The sequence below is a fragment of the Sinocyclocheilus anshuiensis genome, unplaced genomic scaffold (genome assembly GCF_001515605.1).
Source record: "Sinocyclocheilus anshuiensis isolate Anshui unplaced genomic scaffold, SAMN03320099.WGS_v1.1 scaffold1451, whole genome shotgun sequence".
NCBI classification, from domain to species: domain Eukaryota; kingdom Metazoa; phylum Chordata; class Actinopteri; order Cypriniformes; family Cyprinidae; genus Sinocyclocheilus; species Sinocyclocheilus anshuiensis.
Window position 1 is genome coordinate 907450 of NW_015538060.1, and position 6944 is coordinate 914393.

Below are 6944 nucleotides of genomic sequence, written 5' to 3' on the forward strand. Positions count from 1 at the left end.
TGCGGCACGACATCCGGACGCCGCCAGGGGTCGTCGTCAGGCAACGGCCCTACCGCGTCCCTGAGGCTCGTCGGCAAGCTATTGAGGAGGAAATTCAACAGATGCTGAAGTTGGGGGTGATAGAACCATCACGCAGCCCATGGGCCAGCCCCATCGTGATGGACCCGAAACCGGACGGCACCCTCCGTTTCTGCAACGACTTCCATCGCCTCAACGAGGTATCCGAGTTCGACGGATACCCCATGCCTCGGGTGGATGAACTGTTGGACCGGCTGGGAAGGGCTATCGATAACTATTATATATGACAATAAATATAACATAATAGAATAATATAATATTACCTTATATATTACTTATAATAGTGCTTTATAATTAACATATCATACAACTATATATATATATATATATATATTAGTATATTTGATAACTATATTGTAATCATATATAATATAATAGATTAATATAATAACTTAATAATTAGTTGCTATGGCTACTTACATACCCTGAGAGTAACCTCCGTTTTTGAAACCGAAAGCTGAGTTTATCCGCTTACCCTTAAACATACCCGGGTATGTCACATAACCTGCTTTCTGGAATACACCCCTGGTTTAACTAGGCCATATAATAGTCCAGGGGTGTCAAACTCAATTCCTGGAGGGCCAGAGTCCTGCAGAGTTTAGATTCAACCCAAATTAAAGAGCCGTGTGAGACACTTTTTTTTATGGAAGGGTGCATTTTATTTCAGGTCTTTTGAACCGAAGTACTGCAACACCCACTGAGTACAACGATAGAGCTTGAAAGATCAAAGACAATTTTTAATATAACTCCGACTGGATTCGTCTGAAAGAAGAAAGTCATATACACCTAGGCAGTGTTGGGGAAAGTTACTTTTAAAAGTAATGCATTACAATATTGCACGTAACTCGCGTTACTTGTAATGTGTTACCCCCAACACTGCACCTAGGATGCATCGGGGGTGAGTAATGTACAGCCTAATTTTCATTTTTGGATGAACCTAACCCTTTAAGTTATCCACTCGCTTATCCTCAAACATACCCGGGTATGTCACATAACCTGCTTTTTGGAATACCCCCCTGTTCCAACTTATCAAGTCCTTCGGGCTTATTTGAAAACCACATGGTAGACTATATGGCCATTTCTCAAACGGAAGGCTGCATCCTCCGGAGGTCACATTTGCAGGCTGCATACGTCATCAAGCCTGGTTTATTTCAGTTAACCGAGCATTACATTCATGAGTCATAACCATATTACAACAATTTATGCTTAACTAAGAATAATGGTCAAATGTATAACTGTTAATATTCTAAAATAAGATCTTCTTTATGACGTATGCAGCCTACAAATGCGACCTCCGGAGGATGCAGCCTTCCATTTGAGAAACGGCCTAAAGCCTCGTACACACCGGGACGATTATCGCCTCCGGAGGATGCAGCCTTCTGTTTGAGAAACGGCCTGTGTTCGGAGCAGGGGTTGGAACAAAACTCTACAAAGCTCCGGCCCTCCAGGAATTGAGTTTGACACCCCTGTAAGAGTTATTTTAAAGGTCAAGATATTTTATTAAATATTATGAAGACAAGCAATTTTTAACAAGTAATCATACCATACAAAAACAGCTAAGAGTCCATTTTAATCTAGCTGAGTTTAATCTGTAAGAAAACAGTGAGCTTCGTTTCATGAACCTAATAAAGCACAGAATTGTTTCACTGTTTTTCACTTCATTCTGGTCATTCAAATAATTCCACATTGAATCCCCTATTTTCAAGAAAGAAAGGAAAGCTCTGCAAATCTCATTTGCTTCACTCCCTCCATATGAATGAAAAACGGTTTTTATACAGCCTCCACTGCATCAGTGCTGCTGGAATACCCCCTTCTCTCTCTTGCTGTCTCCACTGCTTTCCCCAAGCCCTCCCCTCGCCCACCTGAATGAGTCACCACGGAAAACCTCTCAAGCTACGGAGTAATTGCGGGGTAGGACGGGGACACACACATTAAACAGGGATTCCCTGTGCTGTCGAAGTGACAGTTCATTTAACTCTCTGCTCACTCAGGCGTTTTCGACATTCCTCCGAGACTGGCTTTCAAATATTATTGGTATCTATCAGCCAAAATACTTGCTTTTCTGATCAAAGAGATCACATAATCTAGATATAGTATACATCTTGTTGCACGGCTCCGCCACAAGATGGAGACAAAACATGAATAAAAACCTGCTATAGTTTAGACTCCTATAGCATTCTCTATAAATTAAATCCATGCTATTGCATCCCTCCCTCCCTGCATTGCAACAGCACGCAGGCTTTAGTTTTTTTCAGTTATGCAACTGCTCATTTTTCTTGTAAGGTTTAACGCACGAATTTGCACAAAGTATGCTCATCTACAGACATTCATTTACGTGACATATAGGCTACATTTAGTTTGAAGCTTTGCGTGATGACAAATATAATCTGCCATTAATTTGATGTAATATTGAGTAGTAAAAGTCATCCATACGTCAATGACCAAAAAATAAATAAATAAATAAAAAATTGTGAAGAGTCCTCAGGGCATCAGTCCCCTGGGCTCTGTATAGTCTGGACTCTAAATGAACTGTCAGGGGACCTAATTACTCAGCAGCGAGGAGCACACGGTATACTCAGTGGTCGGATTCTCCTTCAGCTAAAATGCCCTAGGTAACTTTTTAGTATTCTCCTCCTGAAGTCAGTGTCTCAGAAAAAAAATGGTGTGCATCAGTACTCAGTACTCATTGGTTGGCTACAAATTCCGCTGACGTCAGCAGGGTAAGAACATTTTTTTCCGTGATACTGACATCACCTTTCTCTCAGTTGTAACGTAACTCATATCAACCCATATAAAATCATTGTTAATCTTTCATAGGGCCTAATTCATAATTTTCAGTAGCACAGATTGCAACTTGTTATTACTCGCTATGTAAAAATATGGCAACACTGACACTTGTAATGTGTGTAAAGACATTTTAATTTTAAAAGCTTTTTTTATTATTTGTTAGAGCATCTTTATCACATTCTCTATAGAAAAAGATTAACGTTTAACATTATGCTCACTTCCTTGACCCCACATTTTATCAAAATAACAGTTGGTGTCTTTAGCCTAAAGGTGTTAAAAGATCTTCATGAGCCAATATATAATTTTCACGATTCACATCCTTTCCGAAATCATCAACATAGGCCTACTACAGTCTGCTTCGTGTACCTCAAATCACCTCAGACAGACCTTGATAACCTTGCTGGAGTCATAAACAGACCATCGGTAACGATCAGTTCTGCAGTAATAAGACTCAAAATAAAATATGGGCACTTCATTAATCAAACTGTGTTATAGAACCAACTAAATCTGCAAGGTGCAGGGTCACATTTCCATAAATTATCATACAAATCCATAATTTAGGTCTACTTCATGTAGCTTATACACAATAAATCACAGTCATCTCATTAACCAACCTCTGGCAACCTTAACTACCAACCACATGCATCCTCAGTCTAGCAAAATTCCCGCAAGTTTCAGTCTTAGCATCCTGGAGCAATGAAGTCTGCACGTGTATCCATATATGGGTCACGGGTCCACGTGTAAGTTTCATTGCGTGAGGGTGGATAGGTGAGACCGCCGGAGAGCAGATATATGCGGACATCTCCGCAATCCCTGAAATGCCAGTACAGTGCGAGAGGGGGGAGAAGGGGGCCAGCCGGGTCTAGCAAATGATAAAATAGAGAAGTGGGGAGTCCGACGGTGAATTTTACGTCAGGCTTGAGATGTGGGCGTGAAGAAGGGAGAGAAAAAAACACGAGGCATTACCGCCTTCTCTTAACAGGGTGCACCATTCCACTTCCCTGCGCCACGCCGACAACGGGAAAAATCACAAAGAGTTTCTGAATAGCTGCGTGAACTAAACAGCGATGTTCAACGCTCAGATTTGGCAGTCTTTTCCCCTCACAACTATCTAAAATTGGCATATACTCCAATGGTTTTACTGGACGTAGGATGGGATTAACTTTGTCTGGCAGATATATTTCATTGTTTCTTGCTGTAGAAGGGGGCCAGCCCGGTCTAGCAAATGATAAAATAGAGAAGTGGGGAGTCCGACGGTGAATTTTACGTCAGGCTTGAGATGTGGGCGTGAAGAAGGGAGAGAAAAAAACACGAGGCATTACCGCCTTCTCTTAACAGGGTGCACCATTCCACTTCCCTGCGCCACGCCGACAACGGGAAAAATCACAAAGAGTTTCTGAATAGCTGCGTGAACTAAACAGCGATGTTCAACGCTCAGATTTGGCAGTCTTTTCCCCTCACAACTATCTAAAATTGGCATATACTCCAATGGTTTTACTGGACGTAGGATGGGATTAACTTTGTCTGGAAGATATATTTCATTGTTTCTTGCTGTTCAAATAGGTAAGTCGATTATTTGTGTCATATATTTGGGGATGGGCTAACTTTTCCTTTTTAATCTTGTTTCAGTCTTGTATAGATACATATAAATTAACATTTAAGGCTATTTGAAGCCCGTAAAGGTATAGTTTTGTTATATATATATATATATATATATATATATATATTTGTAGAGTGTATGTTTGTGGATATTTTAATTGCAATGTTACTGTCGATTTAAAGGCTTGCAACTATTAGATCTGGGCATTGACTAAGAAAATCAACAGTAATCTTCTCTAAAGTAATACAATCAAGTAAAAGAATATTGCATTGCATCTCCATTCAATGCTGGAGAATGTCTAAAGCCCAGTAAATCTTATTGGAGCAAGTTGGTGAAAGTGTGGGACCGCCCGATCCTCTCCGTAATAAATTATTCAAACTAATATTGAAAAATAATACGAAACGGGAAATATCCATTAAAATGATTGCATTAACAGATTTTGCTTGCAAAGAGTAGGTTTTATAGCCTACATGAATCATCAGTTTTATATGGTCCCATGTGTCCCTTTATAAATAACGCAATTACCACAAAATATAATTTACTTATAATTCAGAGAAAAAATGGTGGGCAGTTGTTGTTTTAGAATATACAGAAGATACCAGGTCTTGTTCCTGTAATATTGTGAGTTTTTAAATGGCTTTTTGTTGTTGTTAGTGCTGTTGCATGGCTCTGCAATGAAAATCGCATCTTGTGCACTAGGATGAAACCAGCAACGCTAGCGATGAATTGTGGTTGTTCGTGAAAAAGCTGGTGCCGTTACCTTGTTGAACTACATTAATTTGCCATAAACCCCCTCCTGACTTCATTGAACAGATTATGTGGTGCCAGGTTGACACCGGTACCGCTGTCAGGGTCTAGTAAAGTGGTCGTGACCACTAGTACAGTAGGATAGGTGAGTCTATATTAGATGCTCAGTTGTTTCTAAATATAGATCATCGTTCCTACAACGAAAAACGATTAAAAAAAAATTCACCGTTTGTTCGCAGTGTTGTCTTTTGTGATTGTTAATTCCAGTAAAGAAAATAAAGGCAGAGAGGACTGAAATGTATTTTAAATATGAAAGCATACATCCCATTAATGCACGGCTTTCCGAAGCAAGCTGTATGAGCATCTTTGTATTTCGCATCCTCATATCCGCCATGTTGAGGTCTGAATATTTCAATTATTTTAGTAAAAATACACGAAAGAGGTTATGGAGAGTATAATACAAGGTATCGCCTTTACGCATTTATTTTCACTCGGTGTGATCTGTTGGAGGAATATGGTTGTAATGGTCATCATAAAGGGCGATCTGTCCATGAAATCACAATTATAGCGAGATAATTCGTTATGTACGCCGTCAGCGGTGCGGCATTACTCAGTAACACCTTTAATCATCTGTGTCAGGAATCTATGCAATAATTTAATAATTTTAAGTGTATTTTGTGTCATTGCTGGATGCGATTTTTATTTATTTATTCTGTGGGCGATAAAGAATGCACTAAATGACTGTGCTCCATAGCCTTTATAAAAGATACATAACAACAGTCATGACTGAATCTATATTTTCTTTTTCGTTTTTTTATTCAGCTTATAATGTTTGCAGAATAGAATACAGGAATGCATATAACGAATATAAAATAATGTAGGCTCCTATAACATGTAATGCATGTTATATAAAGTAGGAAAGCTACACATGTACTGCATAAAATACAACATAGGGAGATATAGGCTAGCATGCACTGCATAATGTATCATATAGCATGAAATGCATATAATATCATGTAGGGCTAGATTAGGCTAATGCAGTGTATCGACGCATGGTATGTACTGCATATAATAATACATGCAAAGCATTTGATATAATGTAAGGACAATATAATGTGGTGTGTAACAGGGTGTATGCGTTTTGCCCATGTGGTTAATGGGTAGAGGCCCGGCCTGATTTGAACAGTGAAACAACTTAATCAATTGACGAGATCTCGCTGTTTAAGGAACCTGCAGAAGCGACTGGCGTTTAAGGTTCGTTAAGCAAAGGGATCTGGTCAATTGATCATGTTGCGAGTGACCTCCCAGTCCATCACCGAGTCCCAAATGAAGAGGGAAGGAAAAGCATGTGTCCAAATCTTCTAATTTTCCCAAATAGATCTGTCATCGAAAAGAGACTCTTTTCTAGATGTGTATAGGGGGCATCGTTTGTCCACACGCCACCCTCATGCTCAACACACATTATTGTGTGGAAGTATTTTATGCCTTATTTATTAGAACCAGAATAATTCAATAAGACGAGCGAAGAACAGAAAGTGTAACAGCTAGCTAATAGAATAATAAAAAATTTTTTTGATTTATGCTAATTTCTCGTTTTCCAGCCTATCTGCTGCAGGCGGTTCGAGCGGCTGGGAAATGTGAAACCGTGTTCAAAGGTTTCTCCAACTGCCTGCTTCAACTGGGAGATAACATGGCCAACTATCCACAGGAGCTGGACGAGAAGGAAAACCTT